Here is a 15697-nt window from a genome sequence, read left to right on the forward strand (position 1 = left end):
ACTTCTATCTAAAGAATGGGAATTTCCTGAACAGCATACCTCTTAGAAAAATAAGAGAATAATTATAATTAGAAATAAGAAAAAATATTTATAGCAGCTCTTTTTGTGGTAGCAAAGAATTGGAAATTGAGGGAATATCTATCAATTGGGGAATGGCTGAACAAGTTGTGGCATATGATTGTAATGAAGTACTATTGTGCTATAAGAAATGATGAGCAGAATGATTTCAGAAAAACCTGGAAAGACTTACATACACTGATACAAAGTGAAGTAAGCAGAACCAGAACATTGTACACAGTAACAGCAATATTGTATGATGGTCAACTGTGAATGACGTAGCTATTCTCAGAAATACAATGATCCAAGACAATTCTGAAGAACTCATGATGAAAAATGTTATCCACCTGCAAAGAAAAAAATCAATGGAGTCTGAATGCAGATCGAAACATACTATTTTTCACTTTACTTTTTGTGGGGGTTTTTTAATCTGTATTTTCTTTTTACAGCATGACTAATATGGAACTATATTTGTATGATTGCACATAAATAACCTATATCAAATTGCTTACCATCTCAAGGAGAGGAGAGGGGAGGGAGGGAAAGAATTTGGAACACAAAATTTTAAAAAACGAATGTTAAAAATAGTTTTTACATGTAATCGGGGAGAAATGAAATATTATTTAAAAGAAATAAGGAAAATGAGTCCCTGTAGATGAAGGGATAGTGAGAGAATAAAGCCATGACAAGGAGCACTAAAAGACCTGGAATTTGATCTCTTTTATTGCCCTGAGTTATTTGGACTGTCTTGGGAAGGGGGTTCCTTGTCTAAAAGCTCAAAATAGATTCATTATGAGACAGTCCAAAGCACAGGGTGGCACTGTGAGTCTATGGGTCAAAACAGATACTATAGAAAAACCCATGGAGAGGTGGGACCCACAAGATTGGGAGAATTGTACTGATTGCTTGTGGGCTACTATTACTCCTTTATGTATTTTCTACATTTATCAGCTCATCTGGATCCTTCATGTTTTATAATTTTTGAAATGAAATTGTCTGTCCTGTAAACAATAGCTGCATGTATTACTTTAGATATCTTTTATGGGAGCTAGACATACCTTTAACCCACTGTTGTGGAAACACAGACATAATACATATTCTAAAATTTCCCAAAGTAAACTCTGGTCAAGGGCAAAGTGGGCCATAGAGATAGTGATCTTTTAAGACTGCCCCCTGGATGAGATCTGGTTCATATAAACCCAGGACTACAGGTTACACACAAATATAGAAACTGAGTCTGTGAGAACGTAAGCGATTTCACCACAGCCACAAAGCTAGTGAGTGTTGGAGCTAGCCCTAAGGCCTGTTCTCTTTCCACTAGGCAATGTTAAAGAATATTGTATCTATCTATCTATATCTATATATGTATATATATATAGTTGATAAGTGCTGACCAAATAAGAGTTGCTTAATGCAACTCACATGACTCCATTTCACCTGACTTCTCATGAGGCAGATCTGTATGTCTGAGGCCTTCCTATTCACCTTTTTACTTTTCTGGTTTGAGGTTTAGGTTTGGGCTTTTTGTCCAGTCCTGAGATTTTTTGGTAGATGGGGAACCTGTGACCTTGAGGCCCCATGTGGCTTTCTAGGTTCTTGGGTACAGCCTTTTGACTGAGTCCAAGTTTTACAGAACAAATCCTTGTATTAAAGGGATTTGTTTTGTGAAGTTTGGATTCAGTCAAAGGGAAGCACTCGAGGACCTAGAGGACCACATGTGGCCTTGGGGCCACAGTTTCCTACTCCTGGGAGAAATCCCAGGAAGAAAGCTTCCTCTACCAATGGTAATTCTGCAATTTAGGATTTTACTCAGAGAGTTGCCTGAAGCACTAAGGTGTTAAGGGTCACATAGACAGTATGTTTCAGAGGCAGGTCTTCCTGACTGGCCTGCTGTCTCTTCAATATACCACCCTGACTCTCACTACCCTGTTCGTGAAAAATGATTTTGGCTTGCCTTCTCAGCATTTAGAAGGGGTATTTACATATATCCCTGTGTACGTGTGTATATCAGCTCAGGTGGAAGGTGGTGGGTGGCTTATGAGTCTTAAATAAGATTTCCAGAGAAATCTGAATTGATGTCTTCTTTTCTCTGAATAAATTTTCCTACGGCAAACAGAAATATTACTAATCATGCCACTGACCATTATTTTTTTTAAATGGCCTTTGTAGCACCTTGCAGTATGGAAACACACACACACACACACTGTCCTAGGAGGTAGGAAACCTTACCTACTCTGAATCTCAATTGCCTAATGCTCAACAACAACTATTTGCTGAGATCACATAAAAAAATTTCTATCCGTTATTCCTTTGCTTTTAAGAAATTTGCAATTTAATGTGAGATATAAAAGAGATGAATGAATATCTGTAGTTCAAAAGCCACCAGAGAGGAGCAAACTCAATGTTGAATAGCTTCAGGGACTGATCTCATCCTAGGGGGAAGAAGGGATTGGAGAAGGGAGATAAAAATGAGCTGGACCTTGAAGCAAGGGTGGCACTTCAATGGACAGAAAAGAACAGTGCGAACAAGGAAAGACATGGAAGGGTGATAGAAGAGCTCCAGATTGGGATAGGGTCCGTTGTGGTTGGAGCACAGAGTAAAGATAAGGAAATACTTGGGGGAGGGGGAGAGAGATACAGGATTGGCCTATTTTGTGGAAGGACTTGAATTCTATGTTGAGGAGTTTGGAATTGGAAGGCAGTGTGTCATAATGGATAGAGAGCTGACCTCAGCCAGAAAGACCTTGGATTCAAGTCTCATCTCTGATACATTCTGGCTGTGAGACTTTAGAGAAGTCACCGAAGTCAGCATCTCAGGCAAAAGCCTATAAGCAGTAGAGAAGACAACCTGCATTTGGAGAGGGAGTTTCCTCTCCTGGCAATTCCCTATACTAATGAGATCACTAGTCTATTCTATTATCTCCTCTTCCAGTAAACAATATGGCATCACTGAAAGGTTTCTGAGCATGTTTTCTTGGTCTAAGGTACTTTTTCTCTTATTTCTTTCCAAATATAAAAATTTTGTATTTATTTATAAGGACTTAGAAAGCAGGAATATTTTGAATCTTGTCCTATTGTTCAATTTTTCTTTGTTTTGTCTACCCCTTTTTCCTCCCACTTGCCTAATATCAAAGGCTGTATATAAAAGAGAAAAGTCACAGAAGGGCAGCCCAAGTACCTTCCCATCTCAAGGGGAAATCTTCAGAAAGAGAAACCAGGATGGAGGTCAGATCCTCATGGACTTGGGTACAAAATCTGGGCAGAATCTAATATTACAAATTTTCATCAGGACTCATTCCATACTGACGACACATACATAACAAAGGAGAAGAGTCCTCAGGACTTCAATTCCCATGATGCTTGGGGCCTAGAAAGCATTACTCATTGGGAGAAAATCCCTGGACTACATTTCCCAGAAGGTTATCACAGAGTGGTGGTGTCACCAGGTGAATACCTGGAGGGATGGCTACTAGGAAGCAGGAAGGAAGGAATTTAAAAAAAAAAAAAAAGCAATACGGACAGTATTCATTGTGAGCAGAGACTGGAAGTTGTGTTCCAGACTGCAGCCAAGGAGTAATAGAAGGGAAAAGGCAATGCTCTCATGTCACCCTTGAGCCTAAAAATCTCACTTGAACCCTTATTATCCCACCACTGAGCAAAAAAGCCTCTTCTGAAGTTTTCCAACATACCCCAAGAGGCTTCTGACAATCATCTTGAGTTGGATGGAGAAGACTTGAACTCTTAAGTTTCTATTACTAGGCTGTGAATTCTGAAGTGACTGTATCCTCCCTCAATATACTGGGTACCTGGAGGTAAAGAGGGGAGATTATATGGTAATCTCCTTGGAGTTTATAAGGGCCTTTAGAGTTTAGATTTGGGTCTAAAAGAGAGGTTATCTAGACCAAAAATGTCAAACACACTGGCCTGAAACACTCCCCAATAAGGACCCAAACAGATTAAAATATAATTAAGAAATATTTAACAAAATACATAAACATGAAATAAAACATAGATAATGATAATACGTGGTTTTCTAAGTCAATATGCTGCCCACAGGAATCCTGAGGTATGGCTTAGGGACCCCTGCTTCTTTTTGAATGATGCCACTGATCTACATCAGCTCCCTCATTTTAAAAATAAGAAAACAGACCCAGATAGGTTGCCCAATTTCACACAAGTTTTAAATGGCAGAGACAAGATCTGAACCCAAGTCCTCTTCAAATTTTGTTTTCTTTCTATTATATCATGAGTCTATTACCTGATTCTCACTTGTCATTTTCACTTCTTTTACTAAAAGTAATTCCTTTTCCTAATGGCATTATGGGGTTTTCATAGTCTATGAATAGAGTGTTGCACAGATGTGGGCTTAGATCATGACTTGCATAATTTATTACCCAAAACAGTACATCTTGAACCTGCCTCTCAAGCCAATCCCTCTCCTCTCATACCAAGTCCTCAAAGTACTTCCATACTGCCCAGGTCCATATTCACAAATCTTGCTCCCAAACTAGTTTCCAAACCTCCAAAGATGTGCACCTGAGGCTACTTCCAGATGTTCTTAAACACCCCCTCACCACAACCCCACCTCACCCCCAACAGAATTGCAATCACGCTTCCCCTTTCAGCCATCCTTGCAATTAAAGGAAAGAAAAATCTTCTGGGGCAGCATCTGTGTCTCCCTTCCTCTATCAGCCCACAATGTCCCGAGCTCTTGACACCAAGGATATATGTGGAAGGAACAAAAGGAGCAGACTCATAACTGTTTTTAGTCTAATATTGTGGGTTTGATGGGCTAATTATGGACATCATTCTCAAGGCTTTTTCTCACCGGCTGGAAGAACCATTTCTTTTTTTTTCTTTTTTTTATTTTTCCAATGCAATCAAGGTTAAGTGACTTGCCCAGGGTCACGCAGCTACTATCAACTTCCTGAGGTGGGATTTAAACTCAGGTCCTCCTCATTCCAGAGCTGGTGTTCTATCCACTGCACCACCTGCTGCCCCAAGAACGGTCACTTACTGAGCAGCTACCCCTTGTAGAAAAAGTGCCTAAAGGCCTGGTGAAGCAGTTATACATACAGATGGGGGCACAACCAAGGATTTTTTCCTCCAAAATTTAACATAACATCTTGGTTATAATAGGAAACAAATACTAATAAATACTGTTTATTAACTTATTGGTCACTATAATTATTTAGGTCACTATCAAAAAGTGTTGAAGAGATTCAGTTCCCAGAGGCATGGTTTTCCTTTCCACCTAAGTATATATTTGCAATATGGGGCAGCTCGGTGGTGCAGTGGAAAGGAAGACACCTGAACAATGAAATTATATTTGCCCTTAATTAAATATATCCTCCATGGCATCTAACAAATGCCCTATTCTGCAATTTCTCACTTCCTCTGCATAGGGTTGCTATGTGAATACTCTTGTGGAATCTTTTCTACAATTTGGTGATTTGCTAGTCCTGTTACTTTAAGTCACTTAATATCTCTGAGGCTCAGTTGCCTCATCTGTAAAATGGGAATAATAATGCACTATCTACCTCATATTCTTCTTGTTGTTATTCAGTAGTTTCCAACTCTTTATGACCCCACTTACTTACTTGCTGTGTGACCCTGGGCAAGTCACTTAACCCTGTTTGCCTCAGTTTCCTCATCTGTAAAATGAGCTAGAGAAGGAAATGGCAAACCACTCCAGTATCTTTGCTAAGAAAGCCCCAACTGGGGTCATGAAAAATCAGGCATGACTGAACAACAGTGACTTCTGCATCCAAATTCAGTGTTCTTTCCTCTCTACCAGCACTTCTTAAACTGTGAGTCGCAACCCCACGTGGGGTAGTGTAACTGAATATGGGGGTCATGAAAAATTTGGCAACAGTAAAAGGCTTCTGAACACACAACAACCAAAAGTTAATTCATGCCAGATGGCATAGCGGATAGAGCATCAGCCCTGGAGTCAGGAGGAACAAGTTCACAGTCCAGCCTCAGACACTTGACACTTACTAGATGTATGACCCTGGGTAAATCACTTAACCCCATCACCTAGCAAAAAAAGAAATACTTGCCTTCAAATTTTGTTTCTAAAAAACTAAGTTGGGTTCATAAACCATACTCAATTGAAATCAAAATCGGCAATCATCTGCCATTAAAAGTTCAAGAAGAATTTTCTGAGTTATAAGCAACACAGGTTTAAAACTTGTTTCCTAAAAAATCATTAAGTGAATTTTGACTTGGGATTAGGACAGAATTTCCAACAATTTCTGAAATGGCCCTAAACATACTTAGGCTATTTTGTACTACATATTTATGTGAAATGGCATTCTCAGCATTGATGATTATAAAATCAAAATATCAATCAGCTCTGAAAAAGGTTGAAGATGCTCTATGTCCTGCAGTATCACATTTTTCACCAATTGAATTCTTTATGTAAAAATAAATAAGCATATCCATCTCATTAGTATGCAAATTTGCTTTCATTTTCAATAAATGGTAAAATCATATGTATACCAAAGAACTGTTTTAAAATAAATTTCTTTATGATTTCTTATCAGTAAATGTTTGATTTGTATACCTATTTTATATACCTATATACCTGAGGCTGCATAAAAATTCTTCTGGTAAAGAAGAGTTGTGAATGGAGAAAATTTAAGAAGCCCTGCTCTACACTACATGATCCCTGAGTTTTTTTCATTTAAACAGAAGTCTATGGCTCAGATGAAGACTGAAGTTCACCCACTGTGAAAATGAAAAGACTGAAGTATAATCTATAATTCAAGAATTTCATAGAGATGGAAGGGTTTGAAATGGCTACCCAGAAGCCCTCCAAAAGTAAACATTGAGAATGCATGTACAATTGAGTAATTGTACTAAACAGATACTATTTGGGGTTATCAATGACGCAATGCTAAATTCTGAGTAGGTAGAATTATTCTAAAAAAGTATAATCACTACTTTCCACTGGATTTCCCTTTTTTTTTGTAAGTAAATTTCCCCAATGTCTTTCTTTTACCTGAGTCTTGTTGAGTACTTATTGAAAAAACTTTTTACTCACTTACTTTAATTATTAACCTGTTCCATTCTTACTTGCTTGCTGGCTCTAGACTATTTGAAAGGGAAGCAAAAGCAAAAATTCACATTCCAGCACCAACCCAGTCCCTGATAAGGACTTTGAGACAGAGTCAAACCTTTGGGGATGCACTCCTAAAATAAGCTGCATTTATTACTCTAAGGCATATTTATATACTCTATGTAAAGCAAAATTCCCTAGTAAAGTGTTTCAAAATCAAAACATAAACTTTTGAGCTAACACAGGAAGCTATTAGTCTATAATATTTGGTCTTTATAACTGCATAGTTTTATATATCCATGAGTACTACATGTTTCCTTGACATTAAACCTGTATTTTCCTTCCTTAACCACAGTACTCCATTGTCTCAGGGTGTTTTCCAGATTAAGGATATGTTTATTCATATGAAAGGTAACTGTGGCAGGAATTATGTGATATGGGTTTATTTAAAGACGGACAGTGGAACTGCTCCTCCTATAACTAGGGCTTTATACATAGCTAGACCTATTTTGTGAGTGCCTTGGACTCTGACTCAGTATAGTTTCTGGCAATAAACTTATACTTGCTGGGATATCACCGTTCATTTTCAGAGCTCTCTGGGGTCCTAGAATCTGATCAATCCCAGGGCTCTGAAAGCTGACTGTTACAGTACTAGTCAGTTAAACAGAGAGTCAAGGGGCAACTATGTGGCTATTTGCCTCAGTTTCCTCATCTATAAAATGATCTGGAAAAGGAAATGGCCAACCATTCCAGTATCTTTGCCAAAAGAATCCCAAATGGGGTCACAAAGAGTTGGACACACCTCAAATGACTGAACAAAATATAGTCAATAAACAATTTGATCTCACAAGCATTTATTACTCTATACATATTTATATGCTCCATGCAAGGCAAAATTCTCCAGTGAAGTATTTCAAAATCAAATGATAAACTGTTGAGCTAATAGAGGAAGCTATTGGTCTTTACAATATTTGGTCTTTATAACTGCATAGCTTTATATATCCATGAGTGCTAGGTGTTTTCCTGACATTAAATCTATATTTTCCTTCCTTAATCACAGTACTTATTAATTGCCATTTCTTCCAAATATTTTTCCACATATCAGTCCATTAAAGTGGTTTTATTATTATTTTTGTTTATAACTGTGATTTCTTCAGTGTTGAAATATCCCCCACCAGTGCAGATTGCCAGTTCATCTCTACTTTATAGTTGATGGCTCAGTACATGTGAGGCAAAACTAGAAACCAAATCTTGATACCAACATCAGTCCTTCATCCCCTTTGCCGTGGTAACTCCTTAGAAAACATATATATTTATTTTAAAATAAATTTTTTCCTTTTTTACATCACCAAGTTTTACCCAATATCATTCTTCCTACTCCCTCCCAGAGAGCCATTTCATATAACAAATAATATTTTTAAAGAAAAAGAAGAAAAAAGAAGAAAAAGAGAAAAAAATCATCAAAACTGATTAATACCAAATCAATCAAAAAATCTGAAAATATTTTCATTGTACTACAGTGTAGTGCCTCTTACTTCTGCGAAAGAGCAGAGTGACCTATATATAATTAGAAAAACAGTAACTGGTTCAGTATTTCCCCATAATCATCTTGGAGATGCTGGTGTCTTATTCGTTAGAGGACATGGTATAACTATCACTTTGGAAAAAGTGCTGTAGGGTTCCTGTTGGGAGAAAGCTATAAAATACAGTAATAAGTGAAAAGCCATAAAAACTTAAACTCTGTGAAAGGTGGAAGCCTGAACATGGTGACCTGTTTACAATCATAACTTAGATCCTCAATTGTATTTTAGACACTGAGTCATAATTTAAGATACTATGACCTATGAAAGCCAGAACAAGAATTTCGTGACTTATATGTGACCAGGACATGATTGATACACAAACTTATATTTGGGCACAACATAGGCTTAACTCCCAAGCTCATTACTATGTAGAAAACCAAAAATATCTACCAATCGATAGTGATGCATTCAATAGCTCCTCCTCCCTTTGTCTGTTTTCTATAATTATCATGGGGATTGTTGGGGTTCTTTTCAATAATCCACTGAATGGTCTGGGGTGGACAGCCCAGACCAAAGATTGTCCCTGCTTTGTAAGTATTCATAATGTTCGATTAAACTACTACCTATAATCAATCTGGAGATACTTGGCCTCTTCCTTCAGTATCAAAAAAACACCCCATGGTTATGAGATTCCCCAGTTAGGGGAATTCTGGACCTTGGTGGATTGCATAAAATCTAACATATCTACTCTGATTTTTCTTAACCAGAAAGTGTTTTGATCAGCATGCCCTGAAATTCTGGATATAACTCCCCCAAATTACCTCCTTTTCCAATGACCGTTAAATTCTGATGACCACCTTGGAGTCTTTTAAAACTCTTCCCCACCTCCCCACCCCCATCTCCAATTGTTTCTGTCACTCTATTTAACCACCCTCTTCTTCTTTGCCATATTAATGAATACACTGCCTGTCTGACCACCCTGTATACATCCATACAGCTGAGTTGGGAGTAGATGGAGAAGTTTACATATTTCTGTTATGTGTTAATATGTCTACATCTTTGTTCTGGTGCTCACAAAATCACAAATGTGTTGTGTTCCAGAAGTTCATTTGCAAGTCAAATGCTTGAAACTTGGAACACATCTTCCCACAGAAGCAATTTTTGAAATGGTGGTTAAATACCAAGGCTAGTCCAAGTCACAAAATAACAGAACTAGAAAGGACCTTACTAATTATCTGGTCAAACCCTTTTCATTTTAAGTTAAGAATACAGGGAGCCTCAAGATCATGCAGCTAATAAGTGACAAAGCTGTGTCACTGACCACTGACTCAAATTTCACCTTTCTACTATGTACACTGCACTGCATCGTCACAAAAATCTATTTATTGAATTGTTGAAATAGTAAATATTTTCAATAAAAAGATAGAAACCATAACTTGCAATACTACCATTTAAAGCAGAAAAATAACAAATTGAATAAGAAATAGGTTGTTGTTTTTTGATCTTGAATGCTTGTTCTTGAAGAGGTATTGGCTTACTTCAAAGGATAGATAGCCTTCTGTAGAGATTCTGAAAGGAATTTCTAAGCATTTTCAAAGGTTTTACAGATTAATAGCACTAGTATTTCATTATGCCTATTTCTATGTACGGATGAAGCCAATGATTTTAAAAAGCAATAAAACTCAGGAAAATTCGGTTGACAACGTTAGATTTTTTTACTTACTAAAGTGAAAATATACATCCTTTCTGTTGTTCTGGAAGAGGACCAGTAACATCAGGAGAGTGATGTCTTGACTTGCAAGTGAATTGGATTTAAGTGAGACAGAGCTGTGCAAAGTCATCAGCCTCACTCTCTCCATCAGAGTCCAGTGGCAAGATATAGGTCAAGACCACATCGTTTCTGTTAACAAATGGTAAACCACAAAAAAAACAAAAACAAAAACAGAAATAAACATGCTACCAGTCACAGTCTCTACATTAGTTGTTATTTCCTAATTTTATTTTTTTTATGAGAAAGTTTTAGTTAGGAAATGATAGGTGCAGCAAAACAAAATGTGTATGGATAGAAAAAACATTGTTATGAATTGGGATGGAAATCTAGGATAAGAGGAGAGGTACCTTATACCTTCCTTCCTCCCACCCCTTGAATCACAAAAGTCAGCAGGGAGGAATCAATGGCTCAGCCTGGCCTGGAGGTGCTGCCTTAATGATTCTAGTCTAAGCATTAAGGTTATGATTCTCAGTTGGGAAGAGGGTTCCCATCTTTACCAGAGAAAAAAGTGAGGGCACGTGCTTGCTGTTGAGTTCATTTTCCTGTTACCAGCCAAGGATTACGATTCTACAGATTCTACAGATATGATTCTATACATATTGACTTATGACATTATCTGTGTTTTACTGTATCATTATTTATTTTGCTAAACATTTCCCAATTACAGTTTTACCTGCTTCAGTCACAATGGGAAGTACTGCAGCCTCCTAAGAGTTTGACATTTCAGGTCTAGACAACCTCGGAGGTTTTTTCTCACTCTCAATCTGTGATCCTATTATCCCCTACCTGCATAATTCAAACAGGCTGGCCCCACCCTACCCCACAAGCCTAGATCGCACTCCTTTCTCAACTGATTTTGAGATCCCTTATTTTCCTTCAAACTTCACTTCAAGTACTCCTTTCTTTACGTAGCTTTCCCAGATCCTTCCAGCTGTTAATTCTCTTGCTCAAAAATTCCTAAAACACTTTGTATTCTCTTTTGTCCTGCTTTACTCCCTACCTTATATTATATTCAGGCAGCTAGGTGACACAGTGAATAGTGTCAAGCCAGGAGTTAGGGAGTCCTGAGTTCAATCTGGTCTCACAGGTTTACGAGGTGTGTGACCCTAGGCAAGTTACTTAACTTCTATTTGCTTTAGGTTCTTCATTTGTAAAAGGAAAATAATAATAGCACTTTCCTCTCAGAGTTGTGGTGAGAATCAAATAAGATAATAATTGTAAAATGCTTAGCAACAGTATCTGGCATCTAGTAAAAGCTATATAAATGTTAGCTATCATCATCATTATATTCGTCTGGGTAAATATCATGCCCCTAGTAGAACTCTAAGCTTCCTGAGAGTAAAGTATATTTCATTCGTCTTTGTCCCCAGTACATAGCATAATACTTGTACATACTAAATGTTTGCTAAATTGAATAGATAGAAATGGAGAATGATTTTCTTAAGGTTTCTGGGCAGGAGTTAGAAGAAAGAGGAAAGAAGAAAGGGGAAGAAAGTCTAAAATGGGTGACCTAAAGTAGAATTAGGATCATAGGACTTAAGAACTAACAGGTACCTTAGATATTATTTAGTCAAACTTCCTCATTTTACAAATGAAGAAACTGAGGCCCAGAGAGGTTAAGCAACTTGAGCAAGATCACAAAGTTTGTGAGTAGCAGAGCCAGGATTAAAACTAAGGGCTGTGATTCCACTACCAGCTCCTACTGAGTAATGTGACATGAGATAAAGGAAAAATAAGGGTATCATGTTCATGATCCTTTTTTCAGGAAAAAAAAAAGGAGATGATAGAGAAGAGCCACCAAAGGGTACAATTCCTCACATTGTCCATTGGGTAGCATAGCCAGCCCAGATGTGCTTAGTTGTTGACTAATGAAAAAGCTTGGGAGGTGGGGAAGGGGCAGGTCCAATGATGAGAAGATTAACTGGTATGGTCAATTAGTCAATAAACATTTATTTTAAGCACATACAATGAGCCAGGAACTGTGCTAAGTGTTGGGAAGGGGATCTGCCTGGCCCACTCCATTTGTAGCAGACGTATGAAGTTATCCATCTATCAGCTACGCTGAGCTCAGAAGTGAACTCAGCGGAGCAAATGCTATGTAAGAGCTGTGTTTCTTAGGGGCAGCTGGGTGGCGAAGTGGATAGAGCACCGGCCCTGAAGTCTGGAGGACCTGAATTCAAATGTGACCTCAGACCAAACACTTGACACTTACTAGCTGTGTGACCCTGTGCAAGTCACTTAACCCCAATTGCCTAAAAATAAAAAAATTTAAAAATTTAAAAAAAGAATTGTGTTTCTCTACATTCTCCCAGAGACTGAGGTGAGTGTACCTCCAGGTGTTGGGGAAAAAGGTTTGTACTGCTGGTCTTGCTATATCTTCAAAGCAAATATCTCTTTGTAAAACATGATTGTTGTTAATTGGTTAAAGGAAGTGGGGAGCTAATCACTGATGACTCTCAGTGGCAGAAACACATCAGAATGGAAGCTCATGATAATTTTGTTATCCAGTCATGTCCAATTCTTTGTGACCCTGTTTGGGGTTTTCTTGACAAAGATACTGGAGTGGTTTGCCATTTCCTTCTCCAGTGGATTGAAGCAAAAAGAGGTTAAGTCACTTGCTAAGGGTTACATAACCAGTATATGTTTGAAGCCAGATTTGAACTCAGATCTTCCTGATTCCAGGCCTGTTGTTCTATCTACTGTACCACCTAGCTGCCCTGGAAACAAAATGAGTGTCCATTAATTCAGGAATGGATGAAAAAATTGTGGTGTATGAATGTAAAAGAGAATTATGAAGAATTCAGAGAAATGTGGGAAGATTTGTATGAATTGATGCAAAGTAAAGAAAGTAGAACTAAAGAGAACATATGCCTAAATGCTAATGAAATGTAAAAGGAATTTGAATCCAAAGTAATGGGAGAAACAATTAATATTCCTGAGAAAATATAATAAAATACATCTTTTCTCTCATGACTGAGAAGTGAGGAACAACTAATAATGTTAGATGGTCTCTGTATTTGGTATTTTGCTTACCTGTTCTTCTTCAGCACTAGGTTGGATTCAATGGCGGGAGGAGGGGATCATGAGTTAAACATAAAAGGCATCAATAAACTGTATCTTCCAAGCATGTAGTACTTCCTTTGCACATTCCACCATGAGCCTATGATTGAGAGGACTTCATATTTAAGTAATACAAGCTCCACAGTTGGCATATGGGTTAATATGAACAAAGAGCAAGCAAAGACCTGGCTGTTGGGTAGTTCTGCAGATTCTTATAGAGGAATGTTGCCACCTATAACCAAACAGGTTTTCCTTTTAAGAATTTGTGAGTCACTTCCTTTTCACAAATAGCACTGCCAGGCTATTGCATTCCTTACCCCTGGCTTTGGTTCTTTGCTAAGCAAGGATCTGATCACTGAGTCATTTGTGTGAGTCCAGGTAGAAATACCTCCACTCTTTTTGCCAGGATGAGCTTCTTCCGATGTCTAGTCTTTATTTCATCTTCAGGGCAATTTTTATTCAGTGACTTGGCTTACAAACTAAAGGGATATTTAATCTGTATGCTAGCTTTTTACCTGAAGTAATAAATAAACTATGATCTTGAAAGTGCCTGAAAAAAAAAAAAGTTCAAGCACCTTTGCCCAACATTTGAGGGCCTCTATAATCTAATATCCCCTGACCTTTCCAACTTAATTTTAAATTATTCCTCTTCATGTACTCTCTATAGCCAAAATCAGGTTCTTCCTCTGACCTCAAACACAATCTTTAATATCCTGCCCTTCCTGATACTCTCACTATCCACGAAATGTCTTCCCTTCCCCTCATCATCTGTTAAATGGCATCTTTTAAAGTGAAACTAAAAGATTCCATAGGAGCAGTAGTGGTACCACCTGGAGTCAGGAGGACCTGAGTTCAAATCTGACCTCAGACACTTGACATTTACTAGCTATGTGTCCCTGGGCAAGTCACTTAACCCCACTGCCTAGCCAAAAAAATAAAATAGAAAGAAAGAAAGAAACAATAAAAGATTCCATGAAAGCTTCCACAATACTCTGTTGGCATCACATTTCTACCTTAGACTTTACACAGAACTTTGTTTTGTATTTCTCTCATGAACTTAGGTATGATTGTATATTTTAATTATGTTTATAATATGTTTTATTAAAGCATAAGCTCCAGGAAGGGAGAGACCATCTTTTACCTAAACTATTTATTTCTTCCAGTGCCCAGCAAAGGGCTTTATACAATAAACAGGGAAACCTTCGATCATTTCTGGCTGGAGTATAACCCATGGAGCACTCTAGCATTTTATGTAACATTCTTTCTCTGAAACTTCCTGTGAGGGGTGGGACAGGGGCACTCTCAACAAAAACAGGGATTGTTCTTACATTTGATCCAGTGACACTACCTCCTTGCCTTTCAGTCACTCCATCTCTTGGCCTTGTATATTTTTTATGGCTGTCCCCCATGCTTGGAATGCTGCCCCTCCTCATCTCTGCCTCCTGGGCTCCCTGACTTCCTTCAAGTCACAACTAAAATCTCACCTTCTTTTCCCAATTCTTTTTAATTCTAGTGCCTTCTGTTAATTATTTCCTATTTTGCTTGTTGTCTTTCCCATTAGTCTGTGAGCTCCTCAAGATGAATCTTCCTGACTTCAGGCCCTGACTTCCCTGCAGCTGCTAAAGTGCTTTCAAGAGAACCTAGGAGAGTGAAATACAACTTCTGACCTACCTTGAACACAGCTCATGGACTTTGAGAGAGATATTCGGGCCGTGTAGAGCTGAAAGGAAGGACTAGGTGCTTCATGCTTTAAGTATCAGTTTCACTGTGTACAGACCTCTGTTCTGCTCTCGGCATTTCTCCTGGAGTTTTTGGGCAACAAACACCACATCAACCATTCCTCGGCCCTTTCTGAAACCACACTGGCTCTCAGGTAGATGACAATCTTCCAAGTGAAGGATCAGCCTATTAAGGAGGACTCTGGCCAAAAAATCGTCAGCAAGGGGGCAGCTAGGTGGCACAGTGGATAGAGCACCGGCCCTGGATTCAGGAGGACCTGACTTCAAATCTGGACGCAGACACATTAACACTTACTAGCTGTGTGACTCTGGGCAAGTTACTTAACCCCAATTGCCTCACGCAAAAAAAAAAAAAACTGTCAGCAATAACCAAGAGAGACACCTCCCACACACACAACATGATTGTCACAGGACAATATATTTCCTTTATCTTTATAGAGATGGGCAAAGGAAGCATCCTTGAACTCCTGGGGGATAATCTCCT

At 38.3% G+C, this 15697-nt stretch overlaps 1 long non-coding RNA gene across 1 annotated transcript; it reads right to left on the reverse strand.

Moving 5' to 3' along the window:
• Nucleotides 1-10457: 10457 nt before the first annotated feature.
• On the reverse strand, nucleotides 10458-15393 carry LOC114047850. Its single transcript, XR_003569679.1, has 3 exons — nucleotides 15146-15393; nucleotides 13448-13574; nucleotides 10458-10543 (listed from the first exon to the last, which is right to left on the reverse strand). It is a non-coding gene; the product is annotated as an uncharacterized LOC114047850 (long non-coding RNA).
• Between the last annotated feature and the right edge of the window lie 304 nt (nucleotides 15394-15697).

The sequence above is a fragment of the Vombatus ursinus genome, unplaced genomic scaffold, assembly GCF_900497805.2.
Source record: "Vombatus ursinus unplaced genomic scaffold, bare-nosed wombat genome assembly UNPS02014791.1, whole genome shotgun sequence".
NCBI classification, from domain to species: domain Eukaryota; kingdom Metazoa; phylum Chordata; class Mammalia; order Diprotodontia; family Vombatidae; genus Vombatus; species Vombatus ursinus.